General features: G+C 47.6%; 2 protein-coding genes and 2 non-coding genes across 8 annotated transcripts in view; 2 read left to right on the top strand and 2 right to left on the bottom strand.

The window, feature by feature from the left end:
* Window positions 1-22797, top strand: part of LOC127033611 (zinc finger protein 420-like) — a 496719-nt gene that overhangs the window by 396886 nt on the left and 77036 nt on the right. The gene's annotated exons all lie outside the window — the stretch shown is intronic.
* The window catches only part of LOC127033614 (zinc finger protein 883-like), a 139968-nt gene that overhangs the window by 43678 nt on the left and 73493 nt on the right, over window positions 1-22797 (top strand). The window lies entirely within an intron of this gene.
* TRNAM-CAU (transfer RNA methionine (anticodon CAU)) lies at window positions 9198-9270 on the bottom strand. Its single transcript has one exon. It is a non-coding gene; the product is annotated as a tRNA-Met (tRNA).
* TRNAS-AGA (transfer RNA serine (anticodon AGA)) lies at window positions 18495-18576 on the bottom strand. Its single transcript has one exon. It is a non-coding gene; the product is annotated as a tRNA-Ser (tRNA).

The raw sequence follows: 22797 nt of genomic DNA, 5'->3' as shown, positions 1-22797 counted from the left end.
AACTGGGTCAAGAGCTCTGGCCTGGTGGTCGGGGAAGGGTGGCAGGTGAGCTCCCTCCCACCCGCGCTTCAGGCCATCCGGTGGAGCACAGGTCCGCTGCTCTATCTCGGCGTTTACCTTTCTGCCACGCATCCGTCTCCTCCGGAGAACTGGCAGGATTTGCAGGGCAGGGTGACGGAGCGGCTCCGGAAATGGACAGGACTACTCCGGTGCCTCTCCCTTCGGGGGAGGGCACTGGTGCTTAATCAACTGCTCCTGTCCATGCTCTGGTACCGGCTCAACACCATGGTCCCGGCCCCGGGTTTCCTGGCCAACCTCCGGACGGCGATTCTGGAGTTCTTTTGGCCAGGGACGCACTGGGTCTCTGCAGGGGTCCTCCACCTGCCCCTGGAGGAGGGGGGGCAGGGCCTGAAGTGCTTACGCGCTCAGGTCCATGTCTTCCACCTCCAGGCCCTGCAGAGGCTCCTGTTTGGTGCAGGTAGTCCGGCGTGGAGCGTATTGGCGCACGCCTTCCTCCGCCGCTTCCGAGGGCTCCGGTACGACCAGCAGTTCTTTTACCTCCATCCGAGAGGTCTTCCGCGAGACCTCTCCGGGCTGCCAGTCTTCTACCAAGACCTCCTCCGGACCTGGAAGCTCTTTTCAAAGACCAGGTCCGTGGCGGCCACCGTGGGGGTTGACCTCCTTGCGGAGCCCCTGCTACACAATCTCCAGCTTCATGTGCAGGTGGCGGAGTCCCCCACGGTGTGCCAGAGGCTGGTCTCGGCGAAAGTCACCAGGGTCGGAGACCTCCTGGACTACGACCGGGGAAACTGGCTGGATCCCCTGACGCTCGCTCAGCACATGGGGCTTTCCAGACCTCGTACTCCCCAGCGCGTACTTCAGGAGGTGAAGGCCGCTTTACTGCCCGCTGCTCGGGCTTACCTCGACCGGGTCCTGCGAGAGGGCACGCCCCGCCCACCCTCCACCCCAGGCCCCGTGGACATTTTTATCGGGCCCCTGCCCCGTGGACCCAATCGGCCCCCTCACCCTTTCACTGCCAGCCGGCTGCATGATCTGCAGCCAGTTTTGTTCCAGACCGCACCACGGAAACATCTGTACTCGCTCGTGCTCCATACCCTTCACTACCTCACCCTCGCATCCCGCCCCGATACCAAATGTCGGGACCTCCTGCCGCCTCTCGAAGGTGAGGAGCCCCGGTGGGCCAGCTTGTACTCTGCCCTGGTCCCGAGGCCCGCCGGGGATATCAGTTGGTGGCTCCTTCACGGAGCCGTGAGCACAGGCGTGTACTTGGCGCGGTTCACATCTGTCCCTAGCACCTGCCCTTTCTGTGGTGAGAAGGAGACCTTGGCGCACGTTTATTTGGAGTGCGCCAGGTTGCAGCCCCTGTTCCGGCTCCTCCTGAATATTTTCCTGCATTTTTGGTTGCACTTTTCCCCTCACCTTTTTTTCTACACGCTCCCCATCCTTGGCCCCACGAAGTCGCGGGATCTCCTTCTCAACCTCCTCTTGGCCCTGGCCAAACTGACCATCTACAACACCAGGGAGAGGAGGTTGGCCGACGGGATTTCCTGCGACTGTAGGGCCTATATCCGTTCCTCCGTCTGCTCATGCATCTGGGCAGAGTTCCTCTGGGCGGCGTCCACTGACTCCCTTGATGCCTTCGAGGAGCAGTGGGCGTTGTCCGGGGTTCTCTGCTCGGTGTCCCCATCGGGTTCCCTTCATTTAGCCCTATGACCTCACTCCCGATCCTGTTTTTTTTCATTAGTTGTCCCCTGTAATTATTTGGTGTCCCAGACCTGTGGGTCCTCCCCTTAGGCTGGGGGGAGGCCCTTTAGAAGTGGGAGGGCTTCGCCCGCCCACCCCCGCTGGATACCAATAGGACCCTGGTAACCAAATGGCAGTTGCTCCAGGTTAATCAAGGCACCTCGGGCCAATTAAGATCTTTCTAGAAGGCAGTAGAGATAGCTACTTTAATTAGAAAACCTGCAGCCAATCACGGCAGGCTAATCAGGGCACCTGGGTTTAAAAAGGAGCTCGCTCCAGTCAGGCAAGGGGAGCAAGAGGAAAACGAGTGTGTGTGAGAAGCTGGGAGCAAGGAGCTGAGAGTAAGAGAGAGTACTGCTGGAGGATTGAGGAGGACAAGTATTATCAGACACCAGGAGGAAGGTCCTGTGGTGAGGATAAAGAAGGTGTTTGGATGAGGCCATGGGAAAGTAGCCCAGGGAGTTGTAGCTGTCATGCAGCTGATACAGGAGGCACTATAGACAGCTGCGATCCACAGGGCCCTGGACTGGAACCCAGAGTAGAGGGCGGGCCTGGGTTCTCCCCAACTCCTGATCAGACACAGGAGTAGCTGACCATGAAACAATGGATGTTACCATACGCACTATAACAAGAGTGAGCAGTTAAGGTGAGCTATTATCAGCAGGAGAAAAAACCTTTTGTAGTGATAATCAGGATGGCCCATTTCCAACAGTTGACAAGAAGGTGTGAGTAACAGTAGGGGGCCAAATAAACATGGGGAAATAGTTTGACTTTGTGTAATGACCCATCCACTCCCAGTCCTTACTCTAGCCTAATTTAATGGTTTCCAGTTTGCAAATTAATTCCAGTTCAGTATTCTCTTGTTGGAGTCTGTTTTTGAAGGTTATTTGTTGTAATATTGCGACTTTTAGGTCTATCATCAAGTGACCAGGGAGATTGAAGTGTTCTCTGACTGGTTATTGAATGTTATAATTCTTGACATGTGATTTGTGTCCGTTTATTATTTTACGTAGAGACTGTCTGGTTTGGCCAATGTACATGGCAGAGGAGCATTGCTGGCACATAATAGCATATATCACATTGGTAGATATGCAGGTGAATGAGCCTCTGATAGTGTGGCTGATGTGATTAGGTCCTATAATGGTGTCCCCTGAATGGATATGTGGACAGAGTTGTCAACAGGCTTTGTTGCAAGGATAGGTTTGTGAGTTAGTGTTTTTGTTGTTTGGTGGCTGGTAAGTATTTGCTTCAGGTTGGGGGGCTGTCTGTAAGCAAGGACTGGCCTGTTTCCCAAGATCTGTGAGAGTGAGGAATCATCCTTCAGGATAGCTTGTAGATCCTTGATGATGCACTGGAGAGGTTTTAGTTGGGGGCTGAAGGTGACGGCTAGTGGCGTTCTGTTACTTGCTTTGTTGGGCCTGTCCTCTAGTAGGTGACTTCTGGGTACTCTTCTAGCTCTATCAATCTGTTTCTTTACTTCAGCAGGTGGGTATTGTAGTTGTAAGAACACTTGATAGAGATCTTGTAGGTATTTGTCTTTGTCTGAGGGGTTGGAGAAAATACGGTTCTATCTTAGAGCTTGGCTGTAGACAATGGATCGTGTGGTGTGTCCTGGATGGAAGCTGGAAGCATGTAGGTAAGTATAGAGGTCAGTAGGTTTCCAGTACAGGGTGGTGTTTATGTGACCATCACTAATTAGCACTGTAGTGTCCAGGAAGTGGATCTGTTGTGTGGACTGGTCCAGGCTGAGGTTGATGGTGGGATGGAAATTTTTGAAATCATGGTGGAATTCCTCAAGGGCTTCTTTTCCATGGGTCCAGATGATGAAGATGTCATCAGTGTAGCACAAGTAGAGTAGGGGGGTTAGGGCATGAGAGCTGAGGAAGCGTTGTTCTAAGTCAGCCATAAAAATGTTGGCATACTGTGGGGCCATGTGAGTACCCATAGCAGTGCCGCTGACTTGAAGGTATACATTGTCCCCAAATGTGAAATAGTTGTGGGTGAGGACAAAGTCACAAAGTTCAACCACCAAGTTTGCCCTGACATTATTGAGGATACTGTTCCTGACGGCTTGTAATCCATCTTTGTGTGGAACGTTGGTGTAGAGGGCTTCTGTATCCATAGTGGCCAAGATGGTGTTTTCTGGAAGATCACCAATGGACTGTAGTTTCCTCTGGAAGTCAGTGGTGTCTCAAAGATAGCTAGGAGTGCTGGTAGCGTAGGCCCTGAGGAGGAAGTCTACATAGCCAAACAATCCTGCTGTCAGAATGCCAATGCCTGAGATGATAGGGCATCCAGGATTTTCAGGTTTATGGATCTTGGGTAGATGATAGAATACCCCTAGTTGGAGTTCTAGGGGTGTGTCTGTGCAGATTTGTTCTTGTGCTTTTTCAGTGAGTTTCTTGAGCAGATGGTGTCATTTCTTTTGGTAACTCTCAGTGGGGTCAGAGGGTAATGGCTTGTAGAATGTGGTGTTAGAGAGCCGCCTAGCAGCCTCTCGTTCATATTCTGACCTATTCATGATGACGACAGCACCTCCTTTGTCAGCCTTTTTTATTATGATGTCAGAGCTGTTTTTCAAACAAATTTGTTAGTCTCTAAGGTGCCACAAGTACTCCTCATTCTTTTTGCTGATACAGACTAACATGGCTTCCATTCTGAAACCTATAAATGTATCTAGTTCTCTTTTAAACCCTGTTATAGTCCTAGCCTTCACAATCCCTTCAGGCAAGGAGTTCCACATGTTGACTGTGTCTGTGTGAAGAAGAATTTCCCTGTATTTGTTTTAAACTTGCTACCTATTAATTTCATTTGGTGGCCCCTAGGCCTTATATTATGGGATCAAGTAAATAACTTTTCCTTATTCACTTTCTCCACACCACTCATGATTTTATATACCTTTATGAAAACCCCTCTTAGTCTTCTCTTTTCTAAGATGAAAAGTTCTAGTCTCTTTAATCTCTCCTCATATTGGACCCGTTCCAAACCCCTAATCATTTTAGTTGCTGTTCTCTGAACCTTTTCTAATGCCAGTATTTTTTTTTTAAAAGAGGAGACCACGTCTGTACACAGTATTCAAGATGTGGGTGTACCATGGATTTATATAAAGGCAGTAAGATATTCTCTATCTTAGTCTCCTTTTTTTTTTTAATGATTCCTAACATCCTGTTTGCTCTTTTGACTGCTGCTGCACGCTGCATGGTCGTCTTCAGAGAACTGTCCATGATGACTCCAAGACCTCTTTCCTGATTAGTTATAACTAAATTAGCCACCATCATATTGTATGTATAGTTGGGGTTATTTTTTCCAATGTGCATTACTTTACATTTATCCACATTATATTTCAATTGCCATTTTGTTGCCCAATCACAGGTTTGTGATATGTCTCTGAAGTTCTTCACTGTCTGCTTTGGTCTTAACTATCTTGAGCAGTTTAGTATCATTGGCAAATTTTGCCACCTCACTGTTTACCCCTTTCTCCAGATCATTTATGAGAAATTGAATAGGATTGGTCCTAGGACTGACCATTGGAGAAAACCACTAGTTACCCCTCTCCATTCTGAACACACCAATGGGCAAACCTGGGGAGAGAGGTGGTAGCCCTTCGATAGGTCAGCTGGTAGAGCAAAGGACTGGAGCCGGCACTCAGGAAGTCATCCTGACGTCGCCCTTCTGACTCTGGCTTGAAGGAGAGCTTCTTTTTCTTCCCCTTGCTGACAAAGAGCAAGAGAAGAAAGAAAGGTCAGGTGGGCCAACTTGGTGCACAAGTCCATGCTGTCTTTTCTTGCTTGCTAGCCTGAAATGAGGGACTCGTGGTGGGTAAAGGCACTGCTGTGCTTCCAGAGAAAAGCCCACTGCTGAACACACAGAGCATGCGAAAGCATAGAAGTGAACCAGGGACCTCTAGATTGTCAGTTTAACACTCTCCCAACTGAGTTAAGTCAGCACCCTAATGGAACTTTTTGGGCCTGCTGCTTCTCTGTCTGGGATGTTTTTGTCAATCCTGGCACACAAAACGAGCATCATTGCGAGCGCTCACGAAGGAAAGATGAATTTTTGCCTGCCTTACTCACCTTGACTTGCTCTCTCACCCCCATTCCTGCCTTAGATCCTGGGTTACCTGGTGGCTGAAGATGGTCCATTGTCTCAAGCGGTGCCAGAGTCTGACACAGTGCCCGTGGGCAGCCTTTGCTCTGCACATGCCCGCCGTGCACAAATGCAAATACTTTAAAGCGCCTGTCAGTAAGTTCTCGGGACAGTTGCTCACCTTCAGAGGAAGCTCCCTAAAATTGGCTTATCACACCCAGTGGTACATTGATCTCTGTTCAGATTGAGCCAAAGGAGAGGGGGGGCTCGCTGCTGTGGCTGCCGGTGCTGTGAGGGCAGCCACTGTTGCAGTTGAAGCCATTCTGCAAGCACCTTCCTCCTAGCCACCCACTGAAAATCCTGTAGGGTGTAAGATGGGAATAGAAGAACACTGTGGGGGAGGGGACTTCCTAACCTCTTAATCAGCAGGTAAGTATGCCCAGTGGTCTGTGATGGGATGTTAGATGGGTTGGGATCTGATTTACTATAGAGAATTCTTTCCTGGGTGCTGGCTGGTGACTCTTGCCCACTTACTCAGGGTTTAGCTGATCGCCATAGTTGGGGTCAGGAAGGAATTTTCCTTCAGAGCAGATTAGCAGAGGCCCTGGAGGTTTCTCGTCTTCTTCTGCAGCATAGGGCATGGGTCACTTGCTGGAGGATTCGCTGCAGCTTGAGGTCTTCAAACCACAATTTGAGGACTTCAATAACTCAGACACAGGTTTGTTATAGAAGTGGATGGGTGAGATTCTGTGGCCTGCATTGTGCAGGAGGTCAGACTAGATTATCATAAAGGTCCCTTCTGATCTTAAAGTCTATGAGTCTACTCCTCCCACTTCTTCCACCATCAGCCATCCCATACCCGGTGCTGCAACCGGAGGGGTAAAAAAAAAATACAGCCATATCGGAAGAGTCAGTTGCGTTCTTTGCTGTTGCCCCAACATTCATCTCGGGCCTGAACTGCCCTCCAGCTCAGCCACCACTGAAAACTGAAACACAAAAAAGTAGAGCCGTACAAGGCTTCAAAGCCCACCAGACCCAACCCCCCCTTCTAATATGGCAGAAAAGCCGCACTTCCTCTGACTAGGTAGGGACATCCTATTGCCCCACAAGAGGTGGAAGGCCATCATGTTTGGTCTCAGCAGCACTCGTGGAGCAGGAGGAAACACATGGCTGAGGAAATTCCCCACAGATGGGTCTTGAGCATCACAACCTTGTAGGTAATGACACGATCCACTTACGCCACCGGCCAAACCATTCCTCTCAGGCCAGCAACCATTTCTCCCAGTTCGCATTTCCCACCACGTCCCCAACCAAATGCTAGAAGGCCCAGCCATCAACCTGCCCACTCTTGCAGCCCTCCTCTTCCACCCTTACTGATAGGGGGAAGTATTGACCCTCCCTCCCTTAGGCCCTTCAGCATTCCTAGGGACACCAACACCGCCCAAGTGACTTTGGGCCAGTAGGTCAACCAATACAGCTGCCTCCTAGGCCAGGCTGCAGCCCAGCTTCAGGACTCAGAGGAAATGCAGCTCGTATCCCTACCTACAGTACTCCAGGCACGGCCAGGCTTCTGGATCAAACATCCCCTCTTGTGCTCAAGTCACAATAGCTAGTGGGGAAAAGATAGGCTTTCATGGCCTTTCAGAAAACAAGATATAGTCTTGGAAGACCCAGCAGGGTTTGTGATGCAGGAATTGTCCTAAGATCCCACCAAGACTTCAACTCAGATTGCAGGATTCAAAGTCCTGAGTGCTGGCCCTTACACCATGGGACCAATAGGGAACCCCCAGACCTCTGCTGAGGATGACCCTGTGTGGGCAGCCCTGCATTTACTCATCAAGTTGGCATGCAGCAGTTTGCTGCAGCTCCCAGAGGCCTTTCTTAATCCAGATTGAGAGGCCACTGGGCATGTGAGGAACTTGCCCCTTCAGTCCCAGACTCTTCCTAGGAAAGGCCAAATCCTGGGGAAGAAAGGTGATATCAAATAACATCCTGTAGAGATGCTTTCTTTCATGTTGAGTGAAACGGCTCTCTTTTCACCTGACCAGGGATTTGAACCCTAGACCCTTAGGTTAAAAGTCTAATGTGCTACCAATTGAGATAGCCAGGCTCATATGAAAAAAAAGCAAATTTAGTGCACAAGAGAAACTAGTCATGAAAATGAAGACACGAAACAATACAGAAAACCTGCTACTCTCGCTCTCTTAGCAGTCCTAGCCCCAGCCTGCTCCTCCATCCGATGCCCTGAGGCCTTATTCTTTTTTAGTCAAATATCAAATCCAGGAGAAAACACAGTTATACAAAGCAAAAAGAAATCACAAACAGAAATGTCACTGGAAATACAAAAATAAAAAAGGAAAATGCAATTCCCATCACTTTATCATGTCGGGGCCATTCCTGCATCAAGAGCACCTCCTAAGGTCCCTGTGTGCTTACGACAAACCTGGAGGAACTCATACCACAGCCTGAACATAAAACTCAACTGCTCCCAGGTGCCACAATAAAACCCTTTCCCTGCTGTGACATTGCACTTCATAGGATTTTATGAAAATATGCTAATGAGTGTGAATATAATGTAACTGGAATATGCTCCATGTAAAAGGTCTCTTGTAAGGTATCATTACAAAGCTTATAATCTACTGAGTGTGTTCATCCTATTTGTATGAACCGATCATTCCTGTATCTTAAACTAGAAATATGAACTATAACTCTGAGGTCCTGTTGTAATGATGCAAAGTGTGGGCCATTAATAGTGGTTTGGACTCTTGATGACTCCCATTAACCAGGACAATAGACTGCAGATGGCTCTGTCCTGCACCACCTGTGAGTCAGGCCAGGAAGAATGAAGGCTTGGGATCTCACAGGACATGTGATCATGTCACCTGGTACAGGAATCCATCTTAAACCTGGGGCTCTTCCCCAGGAGACAGACAAAAGATTCCTGCCTTGTACTAAAGCTGTATAAGGGAGTGGAACAGAAGAAAGGTGTGTGCGGTCATGAGAAATCTTCTAGCTATCACCTGATCTGGAACAAGGACTATACCTGGTGAAAAGATTTGGCCCAGACAAGAAATAAGTCTAGTCTGTGAAAGAAGCTTATTGGAAGATCTCTGAGGGTGAGATTTGATCTGTATTGAGTTTCATACTGTATTAGGCTTGGACGTGCATTTTTTTGTTTTATTTTGCTCTATGGCGAATACAAGCTCCATAAAGAGGAAAGTTAATGCCTTAGAAATATGTGTGTGTGTGTGTGTGTTAGATTGGGGGGAGGGTGTCTAGAAACCAGTGTCCTCTAGTTTCTTTACTCTGATTTCCTGTAGAAAATCTGAAGCAGAGAACAAACCCATTGCCTTCTCTGAGGCTTGAACGCAGGACTTTCAGATTATGAGACTGATGTGCTGCCAATTGCGCTAAGAAGGCTTGGGAAAAGTCCCTTCCAACCCTAAAAATCTGTGATTCCAAAAGCTTTAGGCTCAGTGCATATAGGACCCTGCTACAGCAGTAACTGGGGCAGGGAAGGAGCCAGGGATGTGCTGGAAGTAGAAGGGAGCTCTGGTGACCAGAGACTTTTCCTGGCAGCTTTCACAGCAGCAAAGAAATCAATTCATGCTGCCAGTGGACAATCTACTGGAACTAATGGCAGCACAGGGAGGATGTTTCCAAGCTATGCACCTACTTCCACATTTTAGAACTTACTCTCCTTTTCCTAGTAGGGCACTTTCCATGTGAATTAAGCAAAGCAAGTTGGGGAAACTACACAAGGAATAGAAACCAGGGCTCTAGATAAGGGTTGAATTCATAACCCCATCAGTATCCCTCTCTGCACTAATCTGTTCCAACAGTGCAGGTGCTTCTTAGACAAAGTTGGGAAGCAGGCAGTTATCAGTCTTTGTGGGTCACACCTTTGCCTGGTGATTGTAAGGCTGATGCATCAAACCTAACTCAAGATGTGGCTTTTCAGCCATGAGACTCCAGTACATTTTAACAGGAAGAAAATCTCCTCTATTCTGGTTTAGCCCCATTTGACTCCTTCTGCCCGTCTTCTCCCCCCAGCCTCTAGTCTCTTTCCTTCCCCATTGGGGTCATGCAGAGAGGAGCCCCAGCCAGTATCTGTCACAAAGTCTGTATCCCAAAAAGGGAGGGAGAGGTCTCTCTAAAACACTGTTATCGGGGAGGGGAGGGGTGTCTGTGATTAGGGGGAGAAAGGATGGAGAATTAACAGTGGGGCCCAGAGAGATTCCCCCAGATTGGGGAGATCCCCTGCTGCCCCCCATCAGCCAGCTGTGGGAAGAACAACTTGGGATTGCTTGGGGAAGCCACCTTTAAAAACACAAGTGAAACATGCTAGTTACATTTTAATAAGACCAAAGCCTCCTCAAACCCAGGGTCACGATCACTGGAATGATTTTGTCCTGATGTTTTACTGGCTGCAGACACAAAGTGAGTCAAATTAAAGGTTCCGTTTGGAGTCAGTGCACACACAAGAATCTGGAGGCTTTTAATTCCTTAGGTTCTGCTGTCATTTCATTTCTGTCCTGTTCCAAGATTTATTGTTGTGCAAAGCAACGTTAGGCCCTTGGGAGTGTTCCCTCTGGTCCCGCCTGCTGCCCCCTGGGCAATTTAAAAGGGCCCGGGGACCCCTGCCACCACCAGCAGCAACACAAGGGAACTAAAGCGGCATCCTGCCCACCCTTGCTCCATGTGGCACACCACTCCCGGAAGCGGCTGGTACGTCCTTGTGGCCCCTGGGGTGGGGGGGTCTCCACGTGCTACCCCCACCCCAAGTGCCAACTCTGCCAACTGTGGCAATGGGAGCTGCAAGGGTGGAGTCTGTGGACAGCCATGCTCAGAGGTGCCCCCGGCCCTCCTGCTTAGGGGCTGCTGCCAGAGGGGGGTGCAGGTTGCTTTCGGGAGATGTCCGAGGTAAATGCTGCACCCCTCACCTGCTCCTGCACCCCCAACGCCAAGCCAGACCCCACACCTGCACCCAAACTCCCTCCAAGAGCCTGCCCCCTGTACATCCTCCTGCAGCACAGCCCCCTGACTGACCCCAGACCTTGCACCCAAACTCTTTCCCAGACTCCAACCCCTCTCCCTCCCACACCCAAACTCCCTCCCAGAGCCTTAGGCTGGTGTGGGGGTGGGGGGGCAGGACTTGGTCCCATTCTGAGCACCACCAAAAATTATACAAACCTGCCGCCCCTGTCCAGACCAACCTTCTGCTGATGCATCTCAGCCCACACCCGTGCAGGGTTTGAAGCTTCCATTGCTTAAATTCCATGACACTGAGGGATTTCAGCTCCACTTTGCCCAGAGGGAACCTTCACCCCACTCCCAACCAGGTTCTTGTCCATGGGATCACTGTAGGAGGCTGGGTCCCTCAGTGTCTTTTCTCTCTCTACGACAGGCCAGGGTGCAATAAGTGGGGCATCTGAGCACCCAGGGCCTTCTATGGGGCTGCCATTCCCCTTCCACTTCTGCAGTCTCATCTGTCATTAACTCTAGCCTTTTTTCTATCCATCATCAGCACCATCCCAAACAAGCTGCACTCACCTCAAAAAGACATAAAGTCCTTTGTCACCTTATAGACTAACAGACATATTGGAGCATAAGCTTTCATGGGTGAATACCCGCTTCGTCGGATGCATGTGGCAGAAATTTGCAGGGACAGGTATAAATATGCAGGTAAGACTCAGTCTAGAGATAAGGAGGTTAGTTCAATCAGGGAGGATGAGGCCCTCTTCTAGCAGTTGAGGTATGAACGCCAAGGGAGGAGAAACTGCTTTTGTAGTTGGCTAGCCAGGCACAGAATTCCCACTCCATTCATCTGATGAAGTGGGGATTCACCCCTCAAATCTTATGCTCCTGTACATCTGTTAGTCTATAAGGTGCCACAGGACTCTCGCTTTTTACAAATCCTGGTTAACGCAGCTACCCTGTGATACTCAAAATGACAGTGTCCCCTGTTGGGTGTACATCACTGACCTCTCTCCTTTCTGAGCACTGACTGCCCCTCTGTTTCCTTACCTCTCAGCCTGAGCAGATGGGACCTTTCCCTCCAGTGCTGGAGGATTCGCCCTTCTCATCTACCCTTGTCCCAAGCAGCACAGCGAGAGGGAATCTTAAATGTACCAAGGTGACTTAGGAGCAGAACCGCCCCCCCAGACCTTCCATGCAATTGGCACTTGCCCCTCACTGAGCAGGACTGAAACTGGTGCAGGGAGACTGGTGGGCCATTTCCCCTCTGGGCATGAGCAAAGAGCAGGGTGAAAAAATGAGCACAAGACTTCATACATGCAAAGCATGTGCTCTACCACTGAGCTACATCCCCAGATGTGCTGTACTTGCTATGGGTTACACTCAGAGCCCTCCTGTTCTCACTGCAGCCAGTGACCTATAAGTTTCATAAGAAGCCCATTCCCTTCTCTGAGGGCCAGGCCTGCTCTCCTGGAGGTTACTTTTTCCTAGGGGTGACTTTTCAGCAGGGCCAGATTCTATGTGTGGGGCAGAGAGAGTTTGTGCCCTGGACTCAGGGGGCAGAGATACACTCAGCCCTCTCCCCTGCATTGGTTGGGGGGGCAGTGGGGGATGCTGTGAGCAGCTCAACACCTCACCCTGCCGGCAGAAGTGAGGTGGGGAGTTCTAGGTGTTTCCACCTGCCTGTGAAGTCTAGCTTTCCCCAGATCATTCACTGCGGTGCAATTGGGTCACTGTTTCCATGGCTGAACAGCAAAGAATCACCCCCAGTTTTCCTTCTATCTGCAGCAGGATTAGCCTGTGTCAGTGGTTAATGAGGTGGATCTAGTTGTAGATTGTTATTCATTCCTCACCTTGACAATTCACACAGTCCCTTTCCTACTCAAATCCCCAGCACCTCAGTGATCCTGGTAGCAGGCATTGGGGCCTGAGACTTCCAGGGTTCTTTTTATCCTCCACCTGGAGTGAACTGAGCTTTTCCCCCATCCCAGACAATCTATGAAATAACAACAGGGTCATAAAGAAAGAGGGGAGGGAATATCTCACTGCCAGGCTGGATGTGCCCAGGGCCCCCTGCTTCTCCATTGTTTCCATGGAATTTGGCCCCCTGCTTTGCACAAGGGACGGAGGAAGATCTTGCTGTTCCTGTGGCTGTGCAAGGAAAATGATGCTTCTGTATGAAAGAGAGGAGGGAAATGGCCCCATGATGGGACAATATCCTCAGGATTAAGCCCTAAGGACTCCACTCATCTAGGATTTAACAAATTGTCTTCCATAGAGCAGGGTCAGTTCCAGTGTTTTTCCACCCCAAGAGGAAAAAAATATATAAAAAAATTGCAATCAACAGCAGCTCTACCTCTGCTGCTTTTGGTGGCAAGTCCTTCCCTCCGAGAGGGACTGAGAGGGCCCAATTGCCGCAGAAGCCTCCCCATTCCATTGGCCGCCCCAGGAACCTGCTTGTTGCGCTACTGCCTGGAGCCAGCCCTGCCATGGAGACACTGGGATGATGGGGGAATCAGGAAAAGACCATGGATTTGTTTACATTGCAAGTGAAGAATAACTGAAGCTTTTTTGGTTTAAAATCACTTTTCCCTAACTGGGAATTGAACCCAGGCCAGGGCAGTAAAAGCACCAACTCCTAACCACTAAACTACCATGGAGCTGATGAGGTTGTTTTTCTTCTCTCTTTTACTACACTTTCTTAGGTTACTTTCTATCCACTTTCTGACAGTGCTCCATTGTTCACTCCCTAAGGGGTTAAGAATAGAGAGTGCAGGAACCCCTGTACTCAGGGTCACAACCTCAGCCCAACACAAGCCACTGAAACAAACTCTAATCTTGCTTCCTCCAGCAGGATCACAGATCCACACAAAAAGAAGCCCAGGAGGAACAATCCTCCTCTGCCTTCATTTACCCCATCACAACCCTCTGAGGAGCTGACTCTTGCAGAAAGGACACTGAGCTGATAGGCGCTCTGGCATAGAGACCAAGGAAGGGGTGTTGCTCCCTCTTGCTGTGAGCTGATCACATTCGGACTCCATGGAACGGGGCTCTGAGCTTTGCCATCTTGTGAGTTCTGAGCCCCCTGGACCCTTCTGCTGAGAGCATGGTAATTGCACAACACCTGCAAGGCCTTTTTCCCTCTCCTTGTCCTCCTGGGCTTCCCCAGACTTTCCCCACAAATGATTCTATCAGGCACTGGAGGGATCTAAGGACCTGCAGGTTTCCCTCACCCACCTCTTAAGGCAAACAGTGATTCCTTCTCTGACACTCCTGGGTCTGGGCTTCTTATGAGTTTTTCTCCAGGGGACCTGATTCTCTGTGAAAATGTGTATGTCTCATGTGGGGAACTCAGACTAAGACTCCCCCCCACTAGATGAGTCCAACAGCACCTCCCCTTGGTGGGAGAATCCTAAAATCCACCCTTTCCCTGTGGTTTCTCTGACCAGTTGATGGCAGCAGCATGCTAAATCAACCCCAGCTTTCTGGTCTAGAAAGCAGCATCTAACCAGCCTTGTGACAGCTCCAGTTTGCTCGCTGGAGACATAACAAACCAGAAAGAAGTCAAATGTCAGACCGAGAACCTCAGCTCACAAATAAACACCCTCAGGGATTGAGGGATTGAGAACTGGTTAAAAGATAGGGAACAAAGGGTAGGAATTAATGGTAAATTCTCAGAGTGGAGAGGGGTAACTAGTGGTGTTCCCCAAGGGTCAGTCCTAGGACCAATCCTATTCAATTTATTCATAAATGATCTGGAGAAAGGGGTAAACAGTGAGGTGGAAAAGTTCGCAAATGATACTAAACTACTCAAGATAGTTAAGACCAAAGCAGATTGTGAAGAACTTCAAAAAGATCTCACAAAACTAAGTGATTGGACAACAAAATGGCAAATTAAATTTAATGTGGATAAATGTGAAGTAATGCACATTGGAAAAAGTAACCCCAACTACACATACAATATGATGGGGGCTAATTTAGCTACAACGAGTCAAGAAAAAGATCTTGGCGTCATTGTGGATAGTTCTCTGAAGATGTCCACGCAGTGCGCAGAGGTAGTCAAAAAAGCAAACAGGATGTTAGGAATCATTAAAAAGGGGATAGAAAATAAGACTGACAATATGTTATTGCCCTTATATAAATCCATGGTACGCCCACATCTCAAATACTGTGTACAGATGTGGTCTCCTCATCTCAAAAAAGATATTCTAGCACTAGAAAAGGTTCAGAAAAGGGCAACTCAAATGATTAGGTGTTTGGAGAGGGTCCCATATGAGGAGAGATTAAAGAGGCTAGGACTCTTCAGCTTGGAAAAGATGAGACTAAGGGGGGATATGATAGAGGTATATAAAGTCAAGAGTGATGTTGAGAAAGTGGATAAGGAAAAGTTATTTACTTATTTCCATAATACAAGAACTAGGGGTCACCAAATGAAATTAATAGGTAGCAGGTTTAAAACAAATAAAAGGAAGTTCTTCTTCACACAACGCACAGTCAACTTGCGGAACTCCTTACCTGAGGAGGTTGCGAAGGCTGGGACTATAACAATGTTTAAAAGGGAACTGGATACATTCATGATGGCTAGGTCCATAAATGGCTATTAGCCATGAAGGGTAAAGAATGGGGTCCCTAGCCTCTGTTCATCGGAGGATGGAGATAGATGGCAGGAGAGAGATCACTTGATCACTGCCTGTTAGCTTCACTCCCTCTGGGGCACCTGGCATTGGCCACTGTCGGTAGACAGATACTGGGCTAGATGGACCTTTGGTCTGACCTGGTGCGGCCGTTCTTATGTTCTTATACGGCACCTTTACACGGTGACTGGTCAGTTGACTGATTTTAAATCTAGCTAGCTCTGTTGGTAGAGCATGATGCTCTTAATCCCACCATCATAAATTCAAGCCCCATGGTGGGTGGTAGCGACAGCCCGTAGGTGTCACTCTTCTGCTAATAGTCACAGATTCAGCTGAAACAAACTCTCTATGCTCTTTGGCAGGTCATGGTTCTTCTTCTCTCTGAGCTTCACTAAAACATGAAGAGAGAACAAACTGACATTTGCATCCTATGTTAAGAGTGTATTTTCTCCTCTTCCATTGTACCCCAGGCAAGAAGAGGGGATAATAACCATTTAACGGATGATTGCAGAGGGAAAAGTTTGGTCTTTATAAATAGGACAATGATCATTTGGTCTCCATGTCCACTGATGGTAGGACAAGAAGTAGTGGACTTAATCTGCAGCCAGGGAGATTCACATTAGATATTGGGAACAGTTTTCTAACTCTGAGGGTAGTTAAGCTCTGGAATAGGCTCCCAAGGGTGTCTGTGGAGCCTCTGTCCTCGGACATTTTTAAGAACAAGTTGAACAAACCTCTATCAAGGATACTCTGCATATACTTGGTCCCATAGACAACCTGCTCTGGCTCTGGTTCCCTCCTTCTGCTCCCTGCCTGGGCCGACTGCTGTGGGCACTTGAACCCACATGCCCCCAATGCATCATCTCTGCTTGGCTCTGCTTCAGCAGTGAGGGCCCTTTCATGACCTCTCCAGGGCCCTTGCAGCCATACAGCTCTATAATTTGATGCCATCGCAATATAATATAAACAACAACAAAAGTGGAAACACCTCAATCTAACATCTAACAATTCAGCATGAACTGACATTCCACAGCACAAAGTGACAACACGTAGGAGCGCAAAGCCCGACAATTCAGCACCATGAAAATGAACGCCCCAGGGGGAAAAATGACGCACTGCAAAAGAGCTCAGCTCAAACCAGTGCAACACAAGCCAGTGCAAAAACCATACAACACGAAACAATGCATCAGAGTACAAAGTGACACTGTGCAAAACAGCTCAGCATGGAACAATGACACAACACAAACCCACACAACAGAATCATATAGAAAGGTAGGTCAGGGAGGGACCCTGAGAGTCAGGACCAAGTATCCCTAGGCCATCCCTGGCAGGTGTTTGAAGAACAAGGAAATAAAGGGCACCACAAACTTATGTTTTTTGGATGAGCAAAGAAAAGGGAGTAGCATTGTCCCCCTCAGGTAGCCCCTGTTCAATTCCAGGTCAGAAAACAAAACTCTTCTGCAAGAATATCCAAAAAATATTGTGTTTCACTTTACTTCAGAAGTACAGTTGTGTGGCAATTAAATGAAGACTCTAAAGTTTCATAAAAGTGTGGGAAATATGGATGTATCTGAGGAAATGGCTTGGAATGAAGGAAGAAAAAAACTGATAGGTCGAGAGAACAGACCCTGTTTCCCCCTGGTTTGGAACTTCTCTCACAACTACTGGAAGAGAAAAGCTAAGCAAATGGGGTTCTATTGTTGCAAAGGAGCTTAAAGTGAGGCCATTTTCTGCAGATAGAATTAAATGGTCATGTTAGCAGTGGGATTTGAAACCATGTCTCCATGCAGAGACCAGAACACCCAAGGGACTGGAAAAAAAGAAACGTATAACTAGCACTTTAGACCAGTCCACCATTCTGATACTACAAAGAAAGTGACTTATCAACCCTAGTTTTCATTAATAGTTGATGAACTCTTTAGGGAGGTCAAGATGGCACATCTCTTTCAACTCCTAGAGACCTTCTACAGCACAGCTGATTTTTAGACACACTCACCCGGACCTAAAGTTACACTTTTCCTGAAGCTCCATGAGTTCTGCAGTGTTGGAATCTCCCTGTTCGCTTTTTAAGTGAACAAAAGATGGGTGCTGGCATTCTGAGAGAGTAATGGTGAACCTCAAAATCCTGTCCTGTGCTTCAGACAGTTAAGCAACCAGCACCCACAACCTCTACTATGATAGCATCCTGTCTGGGAACAACTCACTTACCAACAGCTGGGGTGTGAAATCCTCATTTTTTTGTTGTTCTGTCACTGTAGTCCCCACTTTCCTATTGCTTGTCTGTATAATCTCTGTCTGGTTCTGTAACTGTTTCTGTCTGCTGTATAATTAATTTGTTTTGTGTAAACCTTTAAGGTGGTGGGGTATAATTGGTTAGATAATCATGTTACAATATGTTAAGATTGGTCAGTAAAATGATTGGTTAAGATAGAGCTAAGTAGAACTCAAGTTTTACTATATAGTCTGCAGTCAATCAGGAAGTAAGGGGGAGAATGCGAATGGGAATTGGGGTAGGGGAATTGGAATTATGTTTTCTTAAGGGGGGGGAATAAGAACAGGGAAGGGGAACAGAGACACAGGCAAGCCTCTGTGGTGTCAGAGCTGGGAAGGGGGATACTGAGGAAGGAAACAGGAATCATTGCTTGCTGGATGTTTACCCCAATAAACATTGAATTGTTTGCACCTTTGAACTTCGTGCATTGCTGCTCTCTGGTCACGTGAGAAGGACCAGGGAATGGGAGGGTGATGGGATAAACCCTCTAACAAGTACGTCTTTCAGGCTGTGAAACCCCCCAGAACCAGTATAATTAAGCTGACCTAAACCATGGTTAGATAGCGCTAAATGAAAGGAAAGATTGTTTTGCTAATGCAGCTATTAGAGGGATGGAAAACCCCTCCCCTCACTGGAGCAGCTGTCTACTCCACAGGCTTACAGCAGTATTTTAAGCACAGACAGCCTCAGCGGGAGACCAGATCTGGCTCCATGGATGCTCAGGCACTAAGACAGCAGCAATGACAACACACTAATGCTTCCATAGTTGGCAGGATTTGAACCTGCATGGGTAAACCCCAATAGATTTCTAGTCCATTGCCTTAACCACTCAACCACAACTACTTGATGTACAGCTACTGCACTACACAATGATTCTGTTCTCACAGAATTGTCACTTCAAATGGCTCAGACCAACTCCCTCAGCACACTCACGGCTGTGCATTAGTGTAATTGTGTCCATGGTGAACAGCAAGAGTTCCTGCCCATTTCCCTTCCAGCTGGAGCATGATTAGTGTGTTTGTGACTAACGACATTGCTATAGATTGTTGTTCATTCCCCACACTGACAATTCAGACAGTCCCTTTCCTATTCGAATCTCTACCATATCATTCCAATAGCCGGGGGCAGGATTTCTCTGGGGCACTGAAATGTTTCAGGGAATTGGTGTCTGAGCTCAGCCTTGCATTTCATCCCTGATGTTTCATGGACTAACACCAGCAGCAGAAAGAAAGAGCCGAGCCAATAGCTCACTGTCAGCGGTGAAGGTGGCCACGTCCCCTCTGTCTGACCATTGCTATTGCAGGAGAGAAGGGTTCACTGGCATCAAATGCCCTGGCTCAGACAAGAGACACAGGGAGGTTTTACTGTTATTGGAGCTGTGCAAAGGAAATTGTGTCTCTGTGTGAAATTGAGGCAGGAAATGAAACATCCACAAGGTCGCCCAATGCCCTAAGGAATGTGGGCAATGGACTCTGGCTGAGAAATGATTTAACAGGAGTTTGTATCAATGTATTGCCCTGATTAAAAGCTATGGCTGTAAGGTGCCACTGTTGTTAGTACTTGAACTTGCGTGGAGACACCCGAGTGGGTGTCAAGTCCATTACCTTAACGAGGGGTAGTTGATTATTTTATCAGGGTCCAAATTTCTTGGTCAAGGTCTAGTCAATGTCTAGATGACAGAGAAAATAATACACTGATGGTACTAAGAAGAATTTAGAAATATTTACAGTTGCTATGGGAATAACTATGATGATTGTTTCATGTTTCACTCTTTATATCTGACACCACCATCACCTTTCCCTTTAGCCTTGTAGTTTACCAAGGGTAAAACTAAACATCTCTTCAGATACAAAGGAGTGTTTGTGTTCATTCCTGCTAGCTACACAGAGGCTTGATGTACCTGCTTTCAATCCTCTGGCTCTGCCCTGATAAGGAACATTTCAGGGTGTCACTGAACTGAAGGAGGGAGATCATTTTTTGACAGATTATGCTTCCTCTTAAAGGTGTTTGCCTGGCTGGCAGCCCTGGTTCCCAGGTCTCTCCTGAGGGAAGAAAGTTTCTGTGCAAAATACTGAAACTTTTAACAGAGAGGAGGGAAAGGCGATGGCCACATGATGGGGCCAGTATGTACCACAACATTGTTCTTTTATGTGGGATGACTCTGAAGATTGACTGATCTACTTCCTTGGATTTGAAGAGATTTTTAGTTTTGCCCTTGGGAACCTGTAAGGCTGAAGCAATTTTATGGATGGTGACACTACAATTGAAGGGTTATTTAATGTTATAGAAATCATTAAAAACAAATAGTTTCAACTTGAGCTGCCTATTATTAAAGGCTGGTTTCCCTATGTCAGCTCCATAAGCTCTGCTAGAAAGGCCCTGGGTTATCTCCTGCCTTGGTGGGAATTAAAGGCAATCATCCCCTGCTGCCCTTGGCTTCAGGCTGATTTTTCTGGGGAGGGGATGTGGAATTGGTTTGTTTGCTGTTGAGAAGGGAGCCAGGCCAGTTCTCAGGGAACTAGAACTCCCAGCATCTTCCCAATCCAACCCAGGCTGCTGCCCTGTCCCAGCCTCTGTTCCCCTGGGGGCCCTGCATGTTTGACTCTAGAGGAGGCCGGGAGCAGCAGCTGAGTCAGAGGACAGCCTGGGCTAGGCAGATGCTAGGAGCAGAGCACCAGAGGCCTCTGCTGGCTCCCTCCTCAGCAGCAAACAATCAGTCCCCACTGACACCCTGGGACAGCAGCCTGGAGCCAAGGGCAGTGCCCAGTGGGAGTTTCTCTTTTTCCTTTTCCTGGTGTGAGCAGGGACCTGGGGGTGTTTCTTGCAGGGCAGTTGGAACTGAATTGGGGAACAGGCTTTTCATAACAGGCAGCTCAAGTTCAGACTAATTTTGTTACAATTTTATTTATAATGTAAAATAATTCAAAAGTAAATGGGCAGGAATGTTTGGAACTCTTTTCTCCCCTTCATAGAAAGAAACAGTTTTTTGGCTTTTCATGATATGGGAGTCAGGTTCGTTCACTGTGCAGAATCAATGTGCACAGAAGCCTGTTGTGTTTCATTTCTTAAGTTCTGCTGCCATCATGTGGCCATTTCCTTCCCCTCCTTTCTGTCCAAAGCGCAGCGCCCAGTTCCTCCAGGGAGAGAAGGACATCTTTCTTCTTTCCTTCCTCAACAACCCCCTTCCTTGGAGAGACCTTTGCTGGGGTCTGGGTGGGGAACAGCCATTCCTGAGGATTAATTTCACACCATATTTGGGGTTGATATATAGATTTTACAGCCAGACTAGATCACTAGGTACCTCTGCTCTGACCTGAGTCATAACAGAGTGCAGAGAATTTTACCCAGTGACGCCTACACCCACCCCAAGATCTTCTGGTTGAGCGAGGAGGGTTCATTCAGAAAGTCATCGTGTTTGAATGTAAAGGTGTGAAATGATGGGGAAATTGGCCCCTCTTTCAAGTTTCAGTGTTGTAACTTCTACATCTAGGCCGGGGTGGCCAGCCTGAGCCAATGTAACTGCCAAACACGCACGTTTGTAAGCAACTATTGAGTCAATTGTGAACCTTCCCATCATTATCATTATCCCTTTGAAATGATGATGGTGATGAACACTTGGCTGTATATCCCAATGTGCCCTGGACGTCTACTGGTTGCATTAGCCAATCCAACCATTCGACACTTGCAGATGGGCACCTCTGTATTGTGCCTGAGTCTTGTACAGCTATGAAAGGCTGGTAGATGCCGATATTTTCTCTTCTTTTTAACCAGCACTAATACCAGGTGTCATAAACAGATAGTTAAGGGTTAATGTCTCTTTTATCTGTAAAGGGGTAAGAAGCTCAGTAAACCTGGCTGACACCTGACCAGTGGACCAATTGGGGGACAAGATACTTTCAAATCTCAGTGGAGGGAAGACTTTGTTTGTGCTTTTCGTTTTGGGGGTTGTTTGCTCTTGGGAAAAAGAGGGACCAGACGTACAACCAGATTCCCCAAATCTATCTGGATCAATGTTTCATGTTTCAAAATTGTAAGTATAGCCAGGCAAGGTGGATTAGTCTTATGTTTGTTTTCTTTCAATTTGTGAATGTTTTTTTCCTTTTGCTGGAAGGATTTTTACCTCTGTTTGCTGTAACTTTGAATCTCAGGCTACGGGGAGTGGGGGGAGTCCCTCTAGGCTATATGAATCTGAATACCCTGTAAAACATTTTCCAGCTTGATTTTACAGAGATAATTTTTACTTTTTCTTTCTTAATTAAAAGCTTTCTTTTTTAAGAACCTGATTGATTTTTTCCCTTGTTTTAAGACCCAAGGGGATTGGGTCTGAACTCACCAGGGATTGGTGGGGGTCAAGGAAGGGGGAGAAGGTTAATTCCTCTTTGTTTTAAGATCCAAGGAGTTTGGATCAGTGAAGCTTCCCAAGGCAACCCAGGGAGGGGAAAGTCTGGGCAGGGGAAGGAGGGGGAATGGTTTATTTCTCCTTGTTTTAAGACCCAAGGAGTTTGGGTGTTGGGTTCCCCAGAGAAGGTTTTGGGGGAACAGAAAGTGTGCCAAACACTATATTTTGGTTGGTGGCAGCGTACCAAATTTAAGCCGGTAATTAAGCTTAAAAGTGATCATGCAGGTCTCCACTTTTTGAACGCTAAAGTTCAAAGTGGGGGGAAAAAACCTTGACATCAGGCCAGGCCAGGCTTGGGAAGAGAGAGAGAACAGAAGGTTTCCCATATGTTTCATGCTCTCTTTTTCTTGACTAGTTTCTTCTCTGCACCAACTTGCTCTTTTTTTGTTTTTTAAGCATCGCTTGCTCAGTGGGCTGAACATCAGACTCTTGTCGGAGAAAAACTCAGTTCTCACTTTTTGTTTCGGTGCAGCAAAATCAAATACTTTATTCTAAATCCAGCAATTTCAATAGAGGGAGGGAGTGCCCTAGGACACTGGGTCACCCCAGTCCCGGACAGGTCTCTTCCACGTAAACAATTACAGCAAGCATTTATACCTTTGTTACAGACAATAGCAAGCAATAATACAGACAATAATGAGCAACAGCTGCATTTTGTTTATACA

Source organism: Gopherus flavomarginatus, chromosome 13 (genome assembly GCF_025201925.1).
Source record: "Gopherus flavomarginatus isolate rGopFla2 chromosome 13, rGopFla2.mat.asm, whole genome shotgun sequence".
Lineage (NCBI taxonomy): Eukaryota > Metazoa > Chordata > Testudines > Testudinidae > Gopherus > Gopherus flavomarginatus.
Note: the sequence above shows the minus strand (reverse complement) of the source record. Positions and strands in the feature narration are given on the sequence as shown.